Source organism: Triticum dicoccoides, chromosome 1B, assembly GCF_002162155.2.
Source record: "Triticum dicoccoides isolate Atlit2015 ecotype Zavitan chromosome 1B, WEW_v2.0, whole genome shotgun sequence".
Classification (NCBI taxonomy): Eukaryota; Viridiplantae; Streptophyta; class Magnoliopsida; order Poales; family Poaceae; genus Triticum; species Triticum dicoccoides.
In genome coordinates, this window is record NC_041381.1 from 227529349 (window position 1) to 227555325 (window position 25977).

The 25977-nt window shown below is 45.9% G+C and overlaps 1 pseudogene; it reads right to left on the reverse strand.

The window, feature by feature from the left end:
• Positions 1-10262: 10262 nt before the first annotated feature.
• LOC119350312 lies at positions 10263-23444 on the reverse strand (annotated as a pseudogene).
• Between the last annotated feature and the right edge of the window lie 2533 nt (positions 23445-25977).

Genomic DNA, 25977 nt, shown 5'->3' on the forward strand with positions numbered 1-25977 from the left:
CGTTGATACTCCGATGACCATTTGGTCTCGGGCATGCGTCCAATGTACTTGCCACACCACGTAGACGCCATAGGTGCCAACCCCGCATCGCCACGGTCGCTGTAGCCTCGACCCCGAGCTCACCCGAGCTCCGGCAGCCGCCACGGTCGACGCCAACAAAGATTCCAGCCACCCCACCACCTTCCACTGCCACCACTCGACGCGCGTGAGCTCCAGCTCCCCGTAGCCGCTCTCCGCCGTCGATTTGGTTGCCGTAGGGCATTTTCCGAGCCCTCCGCCGCGTCTGTCACCGCCGCGTCGAGCCGCCGGCGTCGAGCCGCCGGCGCGTTTGACTTGTTTGACCAGGGGTTTGACCATCCTGGGTCACTGACGTATGGGCCCCATGCCCTTAATTAACCAAAGTTTACTCCATATTTAGTTTTAGTTAAGCACAGCGGCCCCACGCGTCAGCATTGACCTTGTTGTCGTGGCCCTTGACCGGCCCCACCAGCCAGTGACCCAAACCAGCACTAAGTCACTGACCAGTGGGCTCCACTGGTTAGGTTTGACCTGGAGCGGGTCTGTTGACCTGCTGAGGTCAGCATGATGCAATGATGACGTAATTAATCATTTTCTGGATTTAAAATAATTCAGAAAAATCCAGAAAAAGGGTTAAACTTCAATAATTCATAAAAAATTATCTATAACTCCAAATAAGATAAATTATATACGAAAAATGATCAAAAAAATCCAATCTATCCATTTGTACTGGTTTCGTGCATGTTAGAACAACTTATGACTACTGTTTAGGACAAATGAAATGAATGGCATTTAAATAACCACATATGGAGTTTGAATTTGAATTTTGGGTTCAAACAAACTCCATTTAACTTGTTGCTAGTTGCATTAGCTCAAAACACAGCATATTGACATGTCATGATCATGCATCATATTGTTGCATTGTATTGATTGTGTTCTTCCTTGTTTGCCGGAATTTGTCCCGTCTTAGTAGACGTGGTTTCAACGATGAGTTCGGTGACACCGATGAAGAGCTATACTATCCTTAGAAGTGCCAGGCAAGAAAAAACCCCTTGTTCATTCCGATACAATCCCACTCTCTCGCTCTTGCTCTCTATTACTGCATTAGGACAACAACGATTCAACTGTTACATGTTGCGGTAGTTGAACCCCTTTCCTCTGCATGACCTGTCATTGCCACAGTAAATAGTTGAAACCCACTAGCATGAGTAGGAGTTGTTTGAGCCCTGATGTGCCTACTCATTCATGCTTGTTTGTCATGCCTGCTATTGCTTAGAGTTGTGTCAGGTATGATTCATCGGGGATGAATTGGAATGTGGTGAACATGTCCTACTGTTGAGAGTTAAGTGTGTGAACATGATTTGGTAAAGGTAGCGATGAGAGGCCATGTAGGAGTACATGGTGGGTTGTCTCATTGAAACCGTCCTCAGGAACTGAGTTCTGTGTTTGTGATCCATGAATAGTTACTACCACACATTAGGCTTCGGGCACTCCAAGCTCTCTCAACTTATTAATCAACTCGATCTCTCTCCAGGAGTTGTAACTAGTTTCTGGTGTTTGTAGGTTGTGTTAGTAGTCTACCAAGTGGCACCCGGTACAGGTGGGCTTGGGACAGACTAGGCACCATGGCACGGTGTACCAAGCGTAGATCCACCCATCGAGGTGGGCTTGGGAACCCTGCACACATCGTTTGGGGCCGTGAGCGACACCCCGGACGGATCTCCTTGAAGTTGGAACTCGAATAGGCGATAAACCTGGACGAGAAACTTGTGTGGTTAGTCAGGTCGTGGTCGACACCCTCGCTGGCCTTCCGCTTGAAGGTTTCCGAGTACATGTCGTGTAAACGGCGAGAAGTGGTGAGGGCGTGTGTGAAGAAGTACACCCCTGCAGGGTTAACATTATCTATTCGAATAGCCGTGTCCGCGGTAAAGGACTTCTAGGTTGCCTCCTGGCTATAAATAGCCCACCCCCTACACCATAAATTGGTGGCTGCTCAAAGTTAGTGCACGACTTTTGTCATTTGAGAGCAACCCACCTCCGAAGGCTTTGAGAGAGAATCCTTGCGAGGACAAAGCCCAAAACACCCAGAGCCAAAGAGTGTTAGGCATCACTGAAGTCTTTTTGTCTGCGTAAGCTGAAGACTTATTACACTTCAGGACTGTGAATCCTCCAGCCGGTTAGGCATCGCGTTCTGAGCATCTAAGAGTCATTGTGGATGTCACATCCCTAGTTCTGGTATGACCTAGACTAGCTAGCCATGTGGCATCATGTTTAAATTCCATTTAAATTTGAAATGAGGATTTGTGAAACCCTCAGAATCATTTTTGGAAATGACCCAAATAAAAATTGCTCCAAAAAGGTCCAAGAAAATACTCATGTTGCTCTCTGAAAATATTGGACAGAGATCAAAATCAAACCAATATTTTTAAGAGATCATAAGTATTTATTTTGGCAATTGGAATTAATCCAATAATTAATTGCTTTGGATATATATTTGTTATATATATAATATATGTCCAAAAATTATGTTAATTGGTGAGGAGTTTTGGAGCAATCCAACTAGTTCCTACAAAAATTGACAGAAGTAAATAATATGATTTAGTATTATTATTAAATCAAAAAAATGTCAAAAAATAGAAAAGAAAAGGAAATGAAAAAAACTTACATGCAGCCATCTGGCCCAGCACTGTGCGGCCTGGCCGGCCCAGTTGGACAGCCCAGCCCACCTGTACCCCTGCCCTGTCGTCTTCCTCCCGCCAGGAGGACAGCACGTGTGGCCGCCACACCGCGCCACCTCCTCCCTGCCTGCTTGCTTGTCCCTCCGCCGATGCGTCTGGACGACGCCACGCGCCCCCCCGGACCCTCTCACTCTCCCCAGTCCTCTCCTCTCCTCTCCCTCGCTTTGTCTCTCACGGCCGAACGCACCCGTCGCCGCCGCACGCCGTTGTCGTAGCCACCGTCTCCCCCTCGCCTCTCCGACACGCGCAGGAGCTCCGCCTCCTCGCTCTGAAGCTCTCCGCCGATCCACGCAGGCTGGAGCGCCCCATGGAGCCATCACCGTCACCATCTTCGCCTTCGGCAGCTGGAGATCGTCCTCGCCGCCACGCCGCTGTCCGGCCGTCCCCGAGCCCGCTTCTACGCTTGCTGCAACTAAACCCCACATTACCTTCTTGATACGAATGCATGTATGATAGGATCGGATGTAAGTCTTGCTGAGTACCTTTGTACTCATGTTGCTTTATTTATGTTTTTGTAGCGGAGACTTCGGTCTTACTAGTGTTCTCGTGGACTTCGACAACTAGCTTGTACCTCAGCTACGATCTTGATAGGATGTTGTAGATAGTCAGGCTCTTCAGCCCTTTTCATTTGTAGATGTTTGTACTCAGACATGTAATTCTTCCGCTTGTTGCTTGTATGCTCTGAATGTTGGGTCATGTGACCCCTCTTTGCAATAAATGCTATGATGGCTCTTTTGAGCCTTTATCTATATGAGTTGTTGAGTTATGTTGTGATGCCATATTGTACAGCACATACTTGCATGTTATGTGTACGTGTAATGTGTATTGCTATGTGTGGGATCTGACTATCTAGTTGTTTATCCTTAGTAGCCTCTCTTACCGGGAAATGTCTCCTAGTGCTTCCATTGAGCCCTGGTATCTTGCTACTGCTCCGGAACACTTAGGCTGGCCGGCATGTGTCCTTCTTCGTTCCTGTGTCTGTCCCTTCGGGGAAATGTCACGCGGTGTCTACCGGAGTCCTGTTAGCCTGCTACAGCCTGGATTCTCCGGAGTCCTTCTAGCACAGTTGTACAGCCAGGTTTCACTCGCTGATGACCGACACGTTCGATGTTGGGTCATGTATGCCTGTCCCTGTAAGTTAGTGTCACTTTGGGTTCACGACTAGCCATGTCAGCTCGGGTTCTTTGTCATATGGATGCTAGCGACACCATCATATACGTGTGCCAAAAGGCGCAAACGGTCCTGGGCATGGTAAGGCGACACCCGTGGGAATACCGTGCATGAGGCCGCAAAGTGATATGAGGTGTTACATGCTAGATCGGTGTGACATAGAATCGGGGTCCTGACAGTGGATTGCCGGTGAACGAAGTTTGTGAAGGTTTGGAAGTCTCCCTTGAAGACTTAGCAGAGTGATTGGGCAAGGACTAGGTGTTCTTAGCTCAAGGGCAATAACGTGAAGACGCGGTCTTCTCAGTTGAATCTCAGCCTCTCTAACCAGACGTACAGTTGTCACAACAACTATAACTGGTCCAACAAATCACTTGTCCTCTCCAAGCAACTGGTTCTATACTACCTCTCTCACCTTACTTATAGTTTATCTTCGTGAAGTCTTTGCCTACTTGCCTTATCTATTTGACTTCACTGTGTGAAGACTGTTATTTGTTTGGCTTCATACTATCTTCCATCCTGATCCAATCTACCTAGTTGCTTATAGTCTTCGTGCTTTCACTTCATTGCTTACTTGACTATGCCTTGTCTAGTGTAGTCTACCTTCCGCTGCATATCAATAGGTTCATTTCTATTGTTCGTCTTCGAAACACCCATGTTTTGAAGACTTTTCTAAAAATCGCCTATTCACCCCCCCCCCCTCTAGCCGAATACTAGCACTCTCAAGTAGTAATGGAATACTGACAACATCTGAAGTAGAGTATGGATTGCTCCTACTACTAACACACAGCCCACCTCACACTCTCAACAAATTTCTTGGAAGCCATGCTACAATCTCCCCATCTAGCTATCCTTGTCTCTCTCTTCTAAATTCAGTCGATGTGGGCGGGGGAGGGGGAGGGACGTCTAATGGGGAGAGGGAGGGGGAAAGTTTGCCTACCATCGGTTTGCTCTCAACTTCGGTCTCACAACCAAGCGAAAACACAAGACGAAGTGCACTCCATTTGGTGAGTGACATACAGGGTCCACCGTGTCGGGGTGCAATGCAAAAGCGATAAGAGTGATGTACACCATCCGTTCCTTATGAACTTGCATACTTCGAGTACTCCTATTGCGTATGTAACACTTGGTTTTGCTGCTTCGGGCGATCCATCAATACAAATCCCACACACAACATCTCAAAAAAATCCCATCTAGAAAACAAATCCGATGTCAAAAAAATTCCATAGATCGACCAGTGGGGAGGTCTGGACGTCTACCACGTGCAACTCTAAAACTTTGGTCCCATCCCACTCCACAACTCTGCAGGCTCCAGTCGTACGGCTTTGCAAACTCCGCATAGTCAAAACCGATTGACCGGTCGTCACCGGTACCACTATTCACACCTGAACCTGCTTCGCTGCTTGGCCTACGCCAACTACTTGCCAACCAGTCACCACAGCCCCAAAGCCACACCTCCTCTCTAGCCCATTATCTCACCTTTCGATCCCCTAGCTCACATCATCCATCCCCTAGTTCACCGAAAAGCCATGGTATGTAGCAAGATCATGTACTACAAGATGTTGACGCTAGAGGGCCGCACAAAAATCGTAGCGGCGTTCGGTGCCACATACCTCCATTCCCAAGCTCGCTTTGCGGCGGGCCAGTCCCTGTGTCCTCTGGGGCCCAGCTTTAACGAGGAGGAAGCCGATCCGATATTCATGGAGGAGGTCGCCGGGAAGAAGGCCCTCGATGCGGATGAGACGATGGACTCGACTTCATGCTGGCGTCCGGGCCCCTCATGGTGAAGGCGGACCAGTGGTTCAACCTGGCGATCCTAAAGGAGCACTGGGCGGCGGAGGCTGAACTCGACACGGAGCGCATGGATGTTGCTGCCACCGTGTCACATCCCAAGTTTTGGTATGACCTAGACTAGCTAGCCATGTGTGCATCATGTTTAAATTCCATTTAAATTTGAAATGAGGATTTGTGAAACCCTCAGAATCATTTTTGGAAATGACCCAAATAAAAATTGCTCCAAAAAGGTCCAAGAAAATGCTCATGTTGCTCTCTGAAAATATTGGACAGAGATCAAAATCAAACCAATATTTTTAAGAGCTCATAAGTATTTATTTTGGGCATTTGGAAATAATCCAATAATTAATTGCTTTGGATATATATTTGGCGGCTGGAGCTCCGGCACGAGCGGGGATGCGGCTGCGGTGTGCGAGGGTGAGAACGGAGAGGGGGAGGAGGAGCAGCAGCTCACAGCGGTTGCAGCAGGCGTCGAAGCGGGCTCGGGGACGGCCGGACGGCGGTGTGGCGGCGAGGACGATCTCCGGTGGCCGGAGGCAAATATGGCGAAGGCGACGGCTCCATGGGGCGCTCCAGCCGGCATGGCTCAGCAGAGAGCTTCAGAGCTAGGAGGCAGAGCTCTTGTTCATGTCGCAGAGGCGAGGGCGAGACGGTGGCTACGGCAACGGCGTGCGGCGGCGACGGGTGCGTTCGGCCGCGAGAGAGAAAGCGAGGGAGAGGAGAGGAGAGGACTGGGGAGAGTGAGAGGGTCCGGGGGGGCGCGTGGCGTCGTCCAGACGCATCGGCGGAGGGACAGGCAGGCAGGGAGGGAGGAGGTGGCGCGGCGTGGCGCGGCGGCCACACGCGCTGTCCTCCTGGCGGGAGGAAGACGACAGTGGAGGGGGATAGGTGGGTTGGGCTGGCCAACTGGGCCGGCCAGGCCGCACAGTGCTGGGCCAGACGGCTGCAGGTAAGTTTTTTTCATTTCCTTTTCTTTTCTATTTTTCTGACATTTTTTTTATTTAATAATAATACTAAATCATTTTATTTACTTCTGTCAATTTTTGTAGGAACTAGTTGGATTGCTCCAAAACTCCTCACCAATTAACAGAATTTTTGGACATATACTATATATATAACAAATATATATCCAAAGCAATTAATTATTGGATTAATTCCAAATGCCCAAAATAAATACTTATGAGCTCTTAAAAATATTGGTTTGATTTTTATCTCTGTCCAATATTTTCAGAGAGCAACATGAGCATTTTCTTGGACCTTTTTGGAGCAATTTTTATTTGGGTCATTTACAAAAATGATTCTGAGGGTTTCACAAATCCTCATTTCAAATTTAAATGGAATTTAAACATGATGCACACATGGCTAGCCAGCCTAGGTCATACCAGAACTAGGGATGTGACACATCGAGGCCCTCCTGCAGGCAGATTCTTGCTCCTCGACCCGGGCGGAGGAGTCACAACTCGACACGGAGTAGCGGATGGCACTACCATCGAGGCCCTCCTGCAGGCGGAACCGAACGTCGTGGACTTGAACCGGGCAGTGGCGTCCCAATTCACATTACATTCATCATTTGGGTCAGTCAACCATTTCAGGCGGTTGGATTAAGATCCTACGTCTCCTAACCCTTCTTCTTCCTCACCTCTTCTTCTTCCCCAACAGACCATCGCATGGGCCGCTGGCCGAACCACCGCCCCCGGCCCCCGTGGCGGGCGGCGCTACCAGCACTACCTCGCCGCCCCGTGATACGTCTCCAACGTATCTATAATTTAGGAAGTATTCATGCCATGTTCACAACAATTTTATATGGTTTTGGTATGATTTGATTAGAACTAACCTGGATTGACGCTGTTTTTAGCAGAACTACTGTGGTATCGTTTTTTGTGCAAAAATAAAAGTTCTCGGAATGGGCTAAACATTTACGATGATTTTTTATGGACCAATAAAGACCTCCGAAGCACCGGAGCTGGTCTAGGAAGTGGACGAGGAGGCCACAAGCTCGGTAGGTGTGCCCTACCCCGCAGGGCGCTAGCTCCGAGCTTATGAGCCCCTCGGGCACCCCCTTGACGTAAGACCGATGCCAGAAATTCCTATAAATACCCAAAACCCAAGAAAGAACCCTAGATGAGAAGTTCCACCGCCGCAAGCCTCTGTAGCCATGAAAACCAATCGAGACCCTGTTCTGGTACCCCGCTGGAGGGGCAAATCTTCACCGGAGGCCATCTTCATCATCCGGCGGCCACCATGATAAAGAGGGAGTAATTCACCCTTGGGGCTGAGGGTATGTACTAGTAGCTATGTGTTTGATGTGTCTATCTCTCGTGTTCTTGATTTGGCATGATCTTGATGTACCGCGAGCTTTGTTCATATACTTGGATCTTATGGTGTTCTTCCCTCTCTACCTTCTTGTGATGAATTGATTCTGGCTCTTTGAGGTTTCGTTATGTTGGATTGAATATTAGATTTTTTTTTTGAAGGCGGATTGAATATTAGATTTGAGAACACGTGATGTATGTCTTGCATATGGATACCCGTGGTGACAATGGGGTATCATATTGGTTCACTTGATGTATGTTTTGGCACTCAACTTGCAGATTCCCGAGGTGATATTGGGGTAATCTACACATAGGGGTTGATGCATGTTTTTGTCCTTGTTTCTCCGGTAGAAATCCCGGGGCACTCTTTAGAGTGATTCTTTGTTGCATGTTGAAGGAGTGTTATATGATACAATTATGTTTTCATTGTTGAGAGACTTTGCACTAGTAAAAGTATGAGCCCTAGGCCTTGGTTTCAAGCATTGTATTGCTGTTTTTGCTCACTTTTGTTACTTGCTACCTTGCTGTTTTTATATTTTCATATTACAAAAACCTATATCCATATTGCACTTGTATCACCATCTCTTCGCCGAGCTAGTGCACCTATACAATTTACCATTGTATTGGGTGTGTTGGGGACACAAGAGACTCTTTGTTATTTAGTTGCAGGGTTGTTTGAGAGAGACCATCTTCATCCTATGCCTCCCATGGATTGATAAACCTTAGGTCATCCACTTGGGGGAAAATTTCTACTGTCCTACAAAACTCTGCGCTTGGAGGCCCAACACGAGTCTACAAGAATAAGTTGTGTAGTACACATCAAGCACTTTTCTGGCGCCGTTGCCGGATATATCTTTAGATCTTGCAATTGAATCTTTTATTTTTCTTGTTTTATGACTAGTTTAGTCTATAAAAGAAAACTAAAAAATATAATTGAGGTTGCCTCATATTATTCATCTTTATAATGTCTTTCATGAAAATGATGGATCGAAACATTGTGCCAAAGTGTTAGAAGAAGACGCCATCGTCACCGGCATGACACTACAGGAATCAGCTACTTTGCCGTCTGCCAAGGCGGACGGCAAAGGCATGAACATCGGACGGCAAAGGTCTTTGCCGTTCGCCGCGGACGGCAAAGTAAGATCCGGCAAACAGCTACTTTGCCGTCTGCTTTCGGCGGCTGACGGCAAAGGGGCCTTTGCCATCAGCAGCTGACGGCAAAGAAAGCAGACGGCAATAATTACACTGTTAGTTCGTTAGGTGGCTAACGGCAGCCTTTGTCGTCCGCCGCTGACGGCAAAATTTGTCCGGCCTTTGCCGTCCGCCGAATGATGTCAGCTGGACGTCACTACACGGCAGGCCTTTGCCGTCCGCGACTCTAGGCAAAGTGTCCAGATGCACGGACGGCAAATCTCCTTCTTTGCCGTCTCTGTCATTCATTTACAGTATGTTCAGCAATTCATATTCATATGTATAGCCCATGCATATATCACAAATATCTAACAGACCACAGGAAAAAAAGAACATCACAAGATCATCCATAAAAACATATATATCGTACAACTTGTATCACAAAGTAAGACGAGATCACACAAATGTTGACAAATAAGATCACAAAGGTTGGCCTCCACATAACACAAAACTTAGGTGAGCATCATGGGATCTAGCAGCAACAACACCTAACCTACTGGGTGGACACTGCCGTCCAGACCCAACTCCACAAGCACACTACATACTGATTTGCGACCGCGACGGTGATGCAACCACCACAACCAAAATTAAAAAGGCAAGGGAGGTGGGTGGTCCAAGTTGTTGTCTCCACGCCCCCTGTGTTTGCCATATCTAAATGCCAAAAGGTTCATTTTGTGGTCATCAGCCTTCTTCATGCCATCAGCATGATCACCATTGCCTTCTGCACCCCGTCATCATCATGCTGATTTGCTGCTGCCACTCGTCCTCCTACTCCATCTGCATGGACAAGAGCAAGTTAGTTGAATGGCATGCACGATAAAATTGCAAGGCATATATATTCATCTACATTAATTGTACTACAGTACAAATTTTGCATGGATGGGTTTGACTTCAACAGAGACTGAAGGAAGAGCATTTTCCCCTCCCAATCCAAAACCTGTTGTACCAGTACAGCTCTAAGAGAAGGAACTGTGGTACAACAAGAGGCGCTCCAAATCAAATTAAATCTTAGTTTCTTTATTTACCTAAGAAACAGCACAACCATAACTTCTGCCAAGCAAGCAGTTATCATACTATCAGCCAAAAGAAAAACAAAGGGAGATCACGTGTCACTTTCATGGAAAACATCAGAAGTAGATGATAGGCAAAAGTAGATGATCATCAAATTCCCTCACACTCAACAGTGAAAAATGCTACTACCATTGATAGCAAGGACTAACTATTCCCACTACCTGGATGCAGCGTCCTTCATTTTGCAAACAAAAAAAAGAGCACATTATCAAACTCCTTCACATACATAAATGAATAGAAGCAACCAAATTCAACGGTACTACCAAAATCAAATTACTAATATAATAGATGGACGCCCATCATCAAAATTGGTAACATAATCCAAGAAGTTCAGTAGCTAGTATTAATTAATATAATCTAGTTGATTAAGAGGAGCAAGCACGGATTGGGTTTGAAGCACTCAAGTTACATCTAGCGCTGCTTGAGGATGGTCTCCTACAAGGGTCCAGACCTCATCTTCTCATCGATCTTGAGGATGGTCTCCTACAAGGGTCCTACGAGTAGCCTTTTTATCATGAAAGGAGTACAAGTAGCATTGCTTTGATTCTAATTGTAATTCCTAGTTGATTATCAAAATTCTGTATGAGCAAATATCCATTGCCAAATACTCCTACATGACAGATCTAGCACATGACCAAAATAAGTGCTCCATAGCCACAACCGGACTGACCAAAATGCAACTAAATATGACCAATAACTACCAATTCATGGATGATCTGAACCTGTACCCGCCGATGCTCGCCGTGGACTCTGCCATCAGCGCCGAGACGCCGCCGTTGAGAATCTTGAAGGGCTGCGACCATCCCGACCACGCCGACGTTGCTGTGCCTGCAGCAACAGCAGCTCGACGCCGCCGGGGCCTCCTCTAAACAAGACAGAAACAAAAAGCATGTATCTGCATGTAGAGTCATTTGAAGTTCGTTTCATCAGTAGGAGTGCAAGTGGCAGCCCGCTTCATCCCACGAAACTCATCCATTAGTTCAAAATTTGCTCAACATTTGCCTAAAAGTAACACTACATTTGTACTACTATATTACTGTCCACTAGCCCGCCACACTTGCATTGCATCCTTAATCCGAAGCGATTGATGAGCTAGCTAATGAATGTCGTTTTGCTTGTACCACATAACTAGTCAGTTTTGTGTTGCCTTTTGATCCCTAACCTGTGACGCGAAGGCTTTCTGGAGCTACTGCCGAAGCAGTGCTCTGAACTGGCGGGCTGCAGCCAGCGTCTCGTCCAGCTTGGCCTTCTTAGCCATGAGGTCGGCCTTCCTGGCTTCCGCAGCCCCGATCCCGGCGTCGTCCGAGTGCAACCCGCCGCTCTGCATATCAAGGGAGGCACCTCCACGCTGAACTTAACATGCAAAGCAGCACACCATGACCATCAGAATCAAGCATCAATTCATCAGAATCAAGTTGGGGCTAACACTTGAGTTGGGCTGCGGCGTCTCGATGACGCGGACGGAGTCTCCACCACCCGTGGCGGCCTCGCAGAGCTCTACGGCGGCCGAGGCGACGGGGAATCGTCGCCTCTGGGACCACCAGGTGGAGGCGGAGGTGGACAGGGACCGGGAGGAGGACGATGACGAGGAACTAGGCCAGGAGGCTGCTCGTGGGGTTGAGAAGTGGCTGCGGCCGGGGTGGATGGAGGCTGTGGAGATGACGGACGGAACTCCTCCATCTCCTTCCTCTTGGACTCGTAGAAGCGGTCCCACTGCTCCGCCTACTGCTGCGCGTCCTCGATCTCGTTGTTGGTCGAGCTGATGTCGCGGGCGACGGCGAGGCGGCGCGCGTGGGTGGCATCGATGCCAGCGCGGGCGGCAAGGGCGAGGGAGGCGAGGTCTACGGCGCGGCGCTCGAGGAGGAGGCGGCGCCGCTCGAGGCGGCGGGCGGCGGCGGCCTTGGCGGCGAGGAGGCGGGACTCTCCTGGGCGAGGAGAGAAACCGGTCGGTGGAGATGGTGAGCAGGGAGAGGTGACCTCGGGGAGGAGAGCTGGGCGGTGGGGAACGGCGGGGATCGCCGAAATCTGGTGGCGGCGTGGGGTGGAGAAAGGGGATCGAGGAAGACGAGAGAGATGGGATCCAACGTGGGTGTGTGTGCGCGTGGGTTGGGCGTGTGTGCATCGTGAGTGGGGCCAAGGCTGTGTGGGTCATGGGTGGGTGGGTGCCGGGGGCGGCCGTTAGATACATTAGGTTATTTTCTTTGTCGTCTGCTTTCGGGCTCTTTGCCGTCCTCTAGCAGACGCAAAAAAAGTGGCCGTTAGTTTTTTCATTAGTGGATGCCACTTCCCTCTTTACCGCCAGCCAGTGGACGGCAAAGATTCTTTGCCGTCAACCAGCGGACGGCAAAGAAATGACAGATGGCAAAGACCTTCTTTGCCGTCCAACATTTGTTTGCCGTCAGCTTCTTGGTAGCTGATGGCAAAGAACGTCTTTGCCGTCCGCTAGCTGATGGCAAAGAATTTGCAGACGGCAAATTCCCTGATTCCAGTAGTGTGACACCTTGATCTCCATCATAGCGTCGGGGTCGTCTCGCCAACTATTGCTAACACATAGTGATAAAGTAAAGCAATTACATGGCGCTTAAGTGATTGACACGCATGTCATACAATAATTAAAGACAACCCTAAGGCTCCTACCAATTGTCGTACTCATCGACACGCATGTCGTGAACTTATTACAAAACATGATCATCTCATACATCAACATATATCACATCATATCTTGACCATATCACATCACAACATGCCCTTCAAAAACAAGTTAGACGTCCTCTACTTTGTTGTTGCAAGTTTTACGTGGCTGCTACGGGTAACTAGCAAGAATCATTCTTACCTACACAAAAAACACATCCGTTTTTATCAAGTTGCTATTTAACCTTCTGCAAGGCCCACCGTAGTCAAATCTTATTCAACTAAATAAGGAGAAACAAACACCTGCCGGCTACCTCTATGCAAAACAAGTTGCATGTCAGTCGGTGGAACCGGTCTCATGTGCGTGGACATGTAAGGTTACTCCAGGCTGTTTCATCCCACAATGCCGCCGAATCAAAATATAAGACATTGGTGGGAAGCAATATGAACATCACCGCCCATAACTCCTTTGTGTTCTACTTGTGCATATCATGCATAGACCTAGCTCTGATACCACTATTGTGGAATGTTGCATGGAAACACAAAAACAAAATATGCACACGCAAGATCTATCCATGGAGATGTATAGATACGAGAGGGGGAGAGCATCTACATACCCTTGTAGATCGCAAAGCGAAAGCGTTTATCAACGTTGTTGATGTAGTCGTACACCTTCACGATCCGTCCCGATCAAGTATCGAACGTATGGCACCTCCACGTTCAGCACATGTTCAGCTCAATGACGTCCTCGCCTTCTCGATCCAGCAAGAGAGGTGAAGTAGTAGATGAGTTCCGGCAGCACGGCGGTATGGTGGCGGTGGTGGTGAAACTATTCTGCAGGGCTTCGTCAAGCACAACAGACATGGATGGAGGATGAACTAGATGGAGAGGGGGCGCCGGCACACGACGTGGTGAATCGTGGTGTCCACCAGGGGCTAGCCCTGCTCCTCTATTTATATGTTGAGCCCTGGGGTCGTTTCTTGGAGAAAGAGCCCCCTCAAAGTTGATTTGGAACACAAGGAAGAGTCCTTATCGGTTTCTAGTACCAGAAGCCATGGTCCTTGGCGTCTGGCCCAGACGCCATGGGCCTCAGCGTCTAGCCCAGGGTAAGATGCCAGGTTCCTGGCGTCTGGTGCCTGACCTCCGCAAAACTTCCTTTTGCACCGACCTAAAGTACCATGGGCCTTACCCCTTGGCCCAACCATATCATCCTATATATCAATCTTAACCTCCGGACCATTACAGAGCTCCTCATCATGTTTGTGATCTCATCCGGGATTCCAAACAACATTTGGTCACCAACATACATAACTCATATAATACAATATCATCAACGAACGTTAAGCGTGCGGACCCTACGGGTTCGAGAATGATGTAGACATGACCGAGACGCTTCTCCGGTCAATAACCAATAGCGGGTCCTGGATGCCCAGATTGGTTCCTACATATTCTATGAAGATCTTTATCGGTCGAACCTTTATGACAAATACGTAGTTCCCTTTGTCTGTCGGTATGTTACTTGCCCGAGATTCGACCGTGGGTATCTTCATACCTAGTTCAATCTCATTACCGGTAAGTCTGTTTACTCGTTCCTTAATACATCATCTTGTAACTAACTCCTTAGTCACTTTGCTTGCAAGCTTCTTGTGATGCTGTATTACTGAGAGGGCCCAGAGATACCTCTCCATCATACGGAGTGACAAATCCCAATCTCGATTCATGCCAACTCAATAGACACCTTCGGAGATACCTGCAGAGCATCTTTATGATCACCCAGTTACGTTGTGACGTTTGATAGCACACAAGGTATTCCTCTGGTAACCGGGAGGTGCATGATATCATGGTCGAAGGAATATGTATTTGACATGTAAGAAAGCACTAGCAATAAACTGAACGATCATATGCTAAGCTAACCGATGGGTCTTGTCCATCATATCATTCTCCTAATGATGTGATCCCATCATCAAATGACAACTCATGTCTATGGTCGGGAAACCTTAGCCATCTTTTGATCAACGAGCTAGTCTAGTAGAGGCATACTAGGTACTTGGTATTTGCTTATGTATTCACACATGTATTTAAGGTTTCAATCAATACAATTCGAGCATGAATAATAAACCTTTATCATGATTAAGGAAATATAATAATAACCACTTTATTTTTTCCTCTAGGGCATATTTCCAACATTGGTCTTATATGACTTTGCTATTTGCCCGCGTGTTTATTTGTGTGTGTATGCATTGGTGTTGGTTGTACATCCAACATATGCAGAGATCGGGTGTGTGCTCATTGTGGTTGTATTCAATTGACTCCTCACTTTGAGTCAATAAAATCCACCTTCACCCAAAAAAATGTGGACGTGTGAGCGCTTATGGCTTCTAGATGCAGCCAACTATAAATGATTGTGCGAAGTTTATTGAACTAGTTTGGTTGGCGACTTATTCATAGATTATGTAGATGAGCTATGTAATTTTGGGCCTAATCGGTTTGGATCATGTTTTTTAACAAAATGATTGTGTCCATGTGATGCACAGGTCCAGGTAATCCTCTTTTCGAGAAAAAACACGAGAGAGTGTGGAAAGAACAAGCTCATTTAACACTCCCGACCAACCTACTCCACCATCAAGGTCGTGGCCGAAATGCTCGCCATGGCCTGCGTGTGCTCGTATGGGCTCCCGGCCATCACCACTCGGAGGAACAATGTCTAGCTACTGCTAGCACCACTTCTTGGTGAAGGTGATGCTCATCCCCACGTTCATCCTCCTGGCCATGAGGGGCGACCGGGGTGAGGTAGGTAGCATCACCACGAGGGAGCACTCGCTTGTCAACGTCAGCGCCACATCTGCGGGCTGGTTTTCTTTGAGGAAAACAGGACTCTGCTGCGCGTTTTCATTAATTTTCAAATAAAAGGTACAAAAGTAGTTCATGAAAGCGAAAAAGAAACTATATAACAAAGAAAAATGAAACTAATAAAAAGATAGAAGAATACAAGCAAACAAATAGAACATACAATAATAACAATTACATCTTCATTCTGATACAACATATTATATGAACGTTGCAACCCAATCTACCATCCCAATGTACTCCTGCCTTCTTGCCCTATTTATGAGCCATTTCATCTCCTCTTTGAATTTGCGCCTGGAAGCATACAAGTTTGGGGTAATCTGTCACGCCCAATATGCGACCCTATCCAAAAGGAACTCGAAGGTCCCACCAAGGATAGACCCGCATATTGAAACACTTTTGCAAGGTGGATATCATTACATCAACATTACATAATAGATGGGGATACATACAAGAGGCAATACAATGCCACACGAATACAACATCAAAATACATCAGAGCACCATCCGACTATGGATGAAACACAAACATAAACTCACACGACATCCACCCTGCTAGCCCAGGCTGCCGACATGGAACCTATCCCCTGATCGAAGAAGAAGCAAAAGAAGAACTCCAATACAAGCAAACATCGCTCTCATGTCATGATCATCGCATAACCTGTACCTGCAATTGTTGTTGTAGTAATCTGTGAGCCACGAGGACTCAGCAATCCCATTACCATGGGTATCAAGACTAGCAAAGCTTAAAGGGAAACGAAGGGGTAAAGTGGTGAGGTTGCAGCAGCGGCTAAGCATATATGGTGGCCAACATACGCAAATAAGAGCGAGAAGAGAGCAAGCGGAACGGTCGTCAACTAGTAATGATCAAGAAGTGATCCTGAACTCCTACTTACGTCAATCATAACCAAGAAACCGTGTTCATTTCCCGGGCTCCGCCGAGAAGAGACCATCACGGCTACACACGCGGTTGATGCGTTTTAATTCGGATCTGGTGTCAAGTTATCTACAACCGGACATTAACAAATTCCCATCTGCCTATAACCGCAGGCACGGCTTTCAAAAGATTATACCCTGCAGGGGTGTCCCAACTTAGCCCATGACAAGCTCTCGCGATCAACGAAGGAATAGACCTTCTCCCAGGAAGACCCGATCAGACTCAGAATCCCGGTTTACAAGATATTTCGACAATGGTAAAACAAGACCAGCAAAGCCGCTTGATGCACCGACAAATCCCGATAGGAGTTGCACATATCTCGTTCTCAGGGCACACCGGATGAGCAAGACGTCGGGTTGGCATAGACCCTGGTTGCCCAGGGGGCGTCGGACATCGCTCGGTTCGGACCAACACTTAGACAAGCACTGGCCCAGGGGGGGCTAAAATAAAGATGACCCTCGGGTTGGCCGACCCAAGGGAAAGGGATAGATGGTGGTGAGGCAAATGGTAAAACCAAGGTTGGGCCTTGCTGGAGGAGTTTTATTCAAAGCGAACTGTCGAGGGGGTCCCATAAATCACCCGACCGTGTAAGGAACGCAAAATCCGGGAACATAACACCGGTATGACGGAAACTAGGGCGGCAAGAGTGGAACAAAACACCAGGCAAAAGACCAAGTCTTCCACCCTTTACCAAGTATATAGATGCATTAATAATATAAGAGATATTGTGATATCCCAACCAAAATACTGTCCACCATGGAGCAATCTTCAACTTCACCTGCAACTAGCAACGCTATAAGAGGGGCTGAGCAAAAGCGGTAACATAGCCAAACAACGGTTTGCATAGGAAAGGTGTCAAAGGTTAGAGGTTCATGGCAATTTGGGATGGCTTGATAAACAGGTGATAGGTAGCGCATCATAGCGATAGAACGAAGCAACTAGCATAGCAATGATAGTAGTGAGATCCAGGGTAGCGGTCATCTTGCCTGAAATCCCGCTAGGAAGAAGAACGAGTCCATAAAGGAGACGAACGGATGAAGCCGAACCAAGCATAGACGAACGAATCCTCACGATCGCAACGAAACAGGAACTAACAAGAAGAAGCACACAGCATGGTAAACACACCACACAAGAACAAGGCATGATGCACAACAAGCATGATGCATGACAAAGCTACATGAAGGCTACTCATGACAAGAGATGAAGCAAACAAGAGCGACACATCAAGGCAAGTTTAAATGAGGCCGGGAACAACATATAACAATTCCGGTAAGTCCTCATATGCAAATTTCGAAATTGGTCCAGATCTGAATAAACCTTATGTTCAAGTTGTTAAACGCAAGTTAAGATGCACAAGGATGATCTACACGAGATTCTAGTCAAGTTACATATAAAGTACACTTAGTTTGGAGCTACGGCCTAGAAGATATGAGCAAAACAAGATAAACATGGCATTGATGCAAAATGCATACAAACATCAATCAAACACCTCAAAATAAGGATGCAACATGATAATATGAAACTAAATGCAATTCTAAGCAAGTTTCATATAAAGCACACTCAAAACGGAGCAACGGTTTAAACACATACACTCCATACAAGTTTAAAGGACAAGCTGTCCAAAACAGCAACTAGGCATATTGCAAGCATCAAAACAACATGTTACAGCACCTCAACATAATAAAAAAAAGCATGGGAATGATGTACAGGTAAAGCACAACAAAACATGAACACTGAGCTATCTCTAGAAATCACTAGAACATGCTCAAACACACATGGTAAGATTGCAAGTAATAACAATTTCAGACTTTGCAGAAAATAACATCACGATGCAATGTTTGGAGCTATCAAACGACATGTTACAGGAACTTATAATGGCAAACAAAGGCATGGAATGAACCTACTAAATGCATAGATCAAATGTCCTTTAGTGACCATAAGCCAAAAAGGATCAGAAAATATGATGGCACCCACGTAAACATAGCAAGTTATATTACAGATTCATACATGGCAGAAACAGAATTATGAAGGCATGTAGATGAGCTTGTGAAACTCACTACAGAGCAAAACATGGCATGACAACGCAACCAACAGTAAGAAGACATGTTTGTGAAGCTAAGCATGGCAATAGCAAGGTCATAGGGTGCATGGGACACTAGCAACAATCATGGTAACAACTGAACTTAATGTTAACAGGTTGACAGCAACATTATGAAGCAACTTTAGAGCAAGATTACAACAAGCTACAGCAACCTATAAATGCAACCAGGGGCATGTATGGTTAGAGTATGACATGTAGATCAAAAGATGTTTATAGAACATCTTCAGATTATGCATAGAATGATTAGTAGCAACATGTTTATATAGCATCACGAAATAACAGATTCAGCCTAGCAAAACAGCAACATCATGAACACTACTTAACAAGCTCGATTCACTCACCACAAGTCATTGCATGAAAATATAAGCATAGCATCATCATGAAGACATGCTTATGGAACAAACCAAGGCAAGAACAAGTCCATAGCATTTAAGGATCAACTACAACAAGCTTGGCCAAATTGAATAACATGTAAACAATCTACCAGGAAACATTTTGAAGCAAAAGTAGAGCACGAAAATGACATGCTAGACTACTTCAAAATTGCAACAAAGGACATTAATGGATAGAAAATAACCATATGTTCAAAACACCCTTACTGAAGTATCTCTAAATATGCATGGATCTCTCTGTAGCATCAAGTTTACATGGCATGAAAATAACAGCAGAACAGGGACTAAAATCAGCAACATCACGATGCCTAGTTTGTATGCTTGTTCTAGTCCCCACATTGATCACAAAAATACATGGCATACACCACTGTAAAGAAGACATGGCATAGTTCAAAACACATGTAGACATCAACCTCATAGGATGCACACATCAATCATGGCAAAAATGACAAAAGAGCTCGTTCTGATAACAGACAGCAGAAAACATCATGAAGCACTCTTACAACGATGATTCAGGCATCTAGATGACCTCAAATGAATATGATGCAATGGAATGAAATGATGTACTCGTTGAGACGAACAATTTGACATATTACACGCACGAAACGGAGCTACGGATGCAAAGATACAAGGCGATGAACATGGCATGATTATTGCAAAATATCAGGGACTTGGTCTTTTTCACCTCCGCGGAAAAGTGGACGGGGGCGTTCCGGGACGGAGAGATCCGGGATGGGCGGAGGCGTTTGGATCAAGGGAGTGGTGGATCTCATCCCACTCCCCAGATCCGGCGATGACGCGGCGGTTCCGGCGAGCTCCGGCTCCGGCCAGAGCGGAGGAGGACGGCGAGCGGCGCCGCAGCTGAGAGGAGAGCCGGCCTCCGGCGAGCTCGGGAGGGCGGCGGCGGAGATGCCGTGGGGCCGGGCGGCGCGATGGCGGCGGCGCAGGTCGGCGAGGACAGGAGGCGGAGCGGCGAGGTTCGGCGGTAAGCGGAAGCCCGCGGCGGCGGCGAGGCGCGGCGGCGCCAGCCGGAGCACGCCGGCGGGTCGGGCGGCGCAGGAGGGCGCGGGCCGCAGGGCGGCGGCGCGGCCGGATGGGCCGGGAGGGCCCGCCCCGGGCCAAGCGGGCCGCGGCGGCGGGGACGCATGGGGCACACGTGGCGCGACGCTAGTGGCTGCAGGGGCGGCGGCGATTTTGTCCGGTGGCGGCGGACGTGTCCGGTGGCGGCGGACGTGTCCGGCGAGCGCGGGGGCGATTTTTAGGGTTTCGGGGAAAAACATCCGCGGATTTGGATGGGGAGAGCATATTTATAGGTAGAGGGAGCTAGGAGAGTCCAAATAAGGAGCGGTTTTCGGCCACGCGATCGTTATCGAATGACCGAGAGCATGGAGGGGAGTTAGATGGATTTTGGGCCACTTTGGAAGGGGTGTTGGGCTGCAAAGAGAGAGGGGCTTTTACAGTTACCCGGTTAACCGTTGGAGTATCAAACGAACTCCAAATGGCACGAAACTTGACAGGCGGTCTACCGGTGCTATACCAAGGCCACTTGGCAAGCCTCAGGCCATTCCGAGAACGTTTAACACCCGCTCACAACGAGAGACAAAAGGGGAACGCCGGAGGACACAGGAGTGCCGGATTGCAAAACGGACAACGGGGAAAAGGCTCGGATGCATGAGACGAACACGTATGCAAAATGAAATGCACATGATGACATGGTAAAATGCAACACGCAAGCAAATGACATGGCAACGACGGCGAATAACTGGCAGACACCTGGCGCATCGGATCCGGGGCGTTACATAATCTTTTTAAATATGAAGCGTTCCTTGTTGTCCATATTGCCCAACAAACAAGAATTATGATTTCCAGTGCAAAAGGCAAATTGAGAAGGTGCTTGAGATGAGCCACTTCATCCTGTAAATTTGTGTCCTCGGCTACAATGAGGGACACACATATTGCCAACAGAGTTGATCATATGGGCATTGGAAGAGGAGATGATCTCTTGTTTCCAGAGAGCGATGGTTGCACATTACGCAGGTGTAATCCTCAATGAAGAAGTTTTTTCGGTGTAACATAGCTCTAGTATTTAATCTGTTGAAGATCAATAGCCAAATTGTGTGCCTAAGTTGGCAATAGGTTTTCCATAACCATTTGATGACTGGAATGGGCTCCGGATGGGTTTATTAATAGTTTATATGCTTTAGAGACGCTATAAATAGGTGCTCCTGGTGGTAATTGCCAAATATCATGCTCTGAAACTAGACCAGTATTTTGCAATAGTAGTTCCAATTGTTGGAATTGCCCATAAGCTTCTTCTGACAAAGGAATATGAAAGTGTGCAGTTAAATCATCCAAATTTCCCATAATGGTGACATAATTATTTTATTTTGTGAGAAATAAAATAGATGTGGCCATAAATCCCTTATTGGTAAATCAACCCATTTATCAGTCCAAAAAGAGAGTGATTTTCCATCCTGCAAAAGAGCAGACCGCAAGTTCCTGGTATCCTTGGATAAGCTTGAGGCAGTCTCTCCACCAGAAGGAGCAAAATTGGGGATTTATGGGGCTGAGTCCCTCTGGATAATGAATCTCCCAAACCAGATGCACCCATGGAATGCCTGAATGATTGAGGAATGTGTGCAGCATTCTCATTAATAAACATTTGTTCTGAGGCCATAGGTTTAAGATACCCAAACCACCTTTGTTCTTGGGTCGATGGATCATATCCCATGCTGCCAAAGGTGGATTTTTCTTTACTAGGTCTTTCCCTCTCCAAAAAATATGCTTTCCATATTTATCAATTTGCTCAATAATACCTTTATATAGGAGCATGCAGCTCTTCAGAAAAGTTGCACTACAAGAATTCTGTTAATACGTGACGGTTCTAGTCTGTCATGGATCTTTGAAAAACTGTCATGGGTGCCCGTCCATGACGGACTTGAGATCCGTCATGTATATCGCGTCATAATTTGAAGTTGTACCATCCATGACGATGCTCGGCCGTCATGGATCTGCCCCAAGCATGCTTAACGGATGTGCTCGTAACGATGTTAACAGGTTTGCCACATCATCATTTGACATGGATCTGACACAGCAACCCCTATAGGAATCGGCCCAGTTAAAATTTTGGCCCACCAGGTCCAATAGGGACGGCCCAAGCAATCAACCCAAATTAAAAAATTCAGCCCATTAAACTATGGTCGAGGCAAGGCCCACTAATTCACTACAAGCCATACACCCACCTCTAATCTCATTTCTCTTCTCTTTCTAAAAAAACTCTCATTTGTCTTCTCTTCTTCCATGGAAATTTGAAGTCAATATGTATTGTCAGAAACTATATTCTCATTTCATTAAATAAAATGAAAGGTACATAATCAAACCGGGAAATACATGTGAACACGAGAAAAAAGATCCCTAAAAATTTTAAATTACCGAGCTACTCTCCAGCTCCCTAAAAACTTAAAATTCATCTCAGGAAAATACATGTGAACACGAGCAAAAAGATCCCTAAAAACTTAAAATTCATCTCCTAAAGAAGACAAAGCTACTCTCCAGCTCCCCAACGTCGCCGCCGCTCGCCGTACGTCAACTAGGGTTAATCCCCGTGCCTTTGTGGTCGCGGATCCGGCTGTACCCGCCGAAGTCTCAGAGGGACACACCATTTTCGCAACCATCTGCCTCGAACCATGCTCCTGAACGGCACTCTGTCTCCGAAGAACCCATGGAACCTACATTACCTGCGTGTTGAGAAGCTCTAAGAATGGCTCAGAAAATAAGAAACGAAAGGTATGGGAAATGTCAAAAGCAACAGGTGGAGGGAAACCTGGTGGCAGATGCGGCTCACAGCCCGTCGAGGATCCTGTTGGTCCGATGCGACGGAATTCCACTAGGCGCGTCGTCAGGTGGAGGATGAAGCGGGATCTCAAGCACGCCCGTAGTCGTCACACCCAGCCCATCCAGCTTCTGTATGAAGCGTCGCTCCTTGCAGCAAGTGGGCACCATCCACACCAATGGCAACGGCTCCGCGGGCACTAGTGTGCCTTCAGGGGCGTTCCCGCCTGCGAGCCGAGGCTAACATCGCAGAGGCAGATGGTTGTTATGGGATGTAGATGGGAAGATGGTCGTGGATGGCGAGGTCGCGGCGGCTACTAACCCGGCGGTTGGGGGATGCAGAGGGGATGATGGCCATGGATGGTGAGGTTGGGATAGCTGCCGGCCTTGTTTTGGTTGGGATGGCTGCGGCCATGGATGGGGAGAGTGCCATGGATGGGGAGGGGGAGGGGGAGGGCGAAGGATCTGGAAGTGGCTGACCGAGATCCACTTCCTCGCGGTGGAAGAGAAGATGGCGTCTCATGTGTGGGCGTAAGGAAGCACACAAAGAGGGGAAGGTTTCCTTGCCGTTGGATTTTAGGTGGATGGACGGTTCACATCTGCGATCCGTGGGACGCTTAGTTCAACCAATCAGAGCGCAGGTTTGCCCTCACACTGGATTGCCACTTTGGTTGGAAACTATAGCGGGCCACTGTTGATAGTGAGGCCGGCCCAGAATTCATTTTTTCAGTTATTCAAATAACCCAATAAGGCATCCTTGTGGAGTAAATTGGAAAAAAAGAATTATCATATACTCCCTCCGTCTCAAAATAAGTGACTCAACTTTGTACTAGATTTAGTATAAAGTTAGTACAAAGTCGAGTCACTTATTTTGGGACGGAGGAATATACCACAATAAATTTTTCATCTAAGTATAGTTGCACACGAGGTGAACAACAAACTAGAAAAGCATGTGTGCGTACTTTTCATTTAGATCTGGAACATTATTTTTGGCACATATTTGAATAAATGTTGTAATAGACCAACAATATTTCCAATATATTATTTTCTTTTGATGTAAAATTATGTTTATTAAAATGTATGAATATTTCTCAAAAGTACACAAATGTTTGAAACTTTGAAGAAAGATTAATTTTGTGTTCCCATAAACAATTTGCTAAAGATCAATGGTTTGTTATGCATAATTCAAACTCCTATTTGCAACCTATCAAAAAATGGTTAACTTAAATATGTTTTGTCAAACCATTTTTTCCTATAACACAACTTGAATTATATGAGCGCATAGACTCGTTAAAACAAATATGATTTTTCATGCACATGTAGTTCAAAAATGAATTGTATTCATTAAATGCCTAGAAACACACTAAAGGAGTTAAATATAGCAAAGGACCCCCAAAAGGCCAAATTTTGACATGGATCATGTAATTGTGTATGTTTAGTGTATAAAACAATTCAGGGACAGTGGATGAAGCAGTGGTCACTTCGCCTTCAAACCTAGTTGTTGCCTCTCGAAACCTAGATTCTTTCATGAGATGATCCAGTTTCAAAGCAGCGCACGTTACAAATTTTACAAAACCTTCTCAAGTTTTGGGTGTCATGTGTGACTACCATGCCAAATTTCATGACTTTTCAAACAAAAATATGATTTTTCAAACAAATTTTGTAAACTTTTTCGTGCACCTGCAGTTTAAAATTGAATTGTATTCATTAATTGCATTGAATGACTTAAATATAACAAACTAACTCTGAAAAAAGTCAAATTTTGATATGGTTTCATGCAATTTGACCAATAGAAAAAGCACTGGTCGTTTCGTGTTCAAACCTGACCCGTCGCTTCTTGAAACCTAGTCTTTTGTTCTTTAGCTTAAGTTGGTTAAAATATATTCTATGTTGTGTTTCGAGTCATCGGAATACGCATAGAACATTTGTTTAATATATTAATATATTACTAAGTGCACATTGGTATCACAACAATATCTTAGCATGTATCTATCGATTAACCTCTTCAAGCGATTTTCCCTTTCATTTTTGATGGATTCAACCGATTTTTCAGTCAGTCTATGACATCATGAAACTACGCTCAGAATTTGAAAAAAAGGTTAAAAAGTATTCATAAAATGTTTATTAAGCATTGGGAAAAATTGTTCAACGTGCATATAAAAATTACTTATCATGTATAAAAAATGATTTTTTATCATATATATAAAATGTTATAAAGAATTTGAAAAAAAGGATGAACAAATATTTGAAAAGTGTTAAACAAGCATTCGGAAAATATTGAACGGGAATAGAGAAATTGTTGATCATGTATCAAACAAATTATGATTTTTTTCATGTATATTAAATGTTAATAAAGAATTTAAAAAAAATGATGAACAAGTATTTAAAAAAATGTTAAATTAGCATTTTGGGAATGCTAAATGTGTATAGAAAAATGTTGACCATGTATTAAAATATAATGAATTTTTTATCATGTATATAAAAATGAATTCTAATAAAACAACTGGAGAAGAAAAAGAAAAAAACAAAAGAAGAAGAAAACTGAGAAAAACGGCTCTAGTTACCTTAAGAGGGACCCCCTACTACAAAACCAGATTGGGAGGTTGGCGTAGTGGCTAGCAAGGATCTACATATTTCTTGAAGTACTGGCATCAAACCCCGCTGCTGCACCTTTTTATATTTCTTTTGTTTAAAAAAATGAGCTTCTATCTCGCATGCGAGAATACATAGCGTTTTTTTAGCCGAGAAGAATACATAGCGTTTCTGCACACATGGCATATGAGCATGCATGTGTACAATAAAAAATTTAAATAATAGCAACAAAATTAAGAAATAATCTGATTTTTTATTTTTGTTAAAGCTAAGTAGCTGACAGGATTTTCTATGATCAAGGCCTCAGTTTCAAACCGGTGACTTTTTTTAACAGAACCGGTGCCTAATTATGTCGG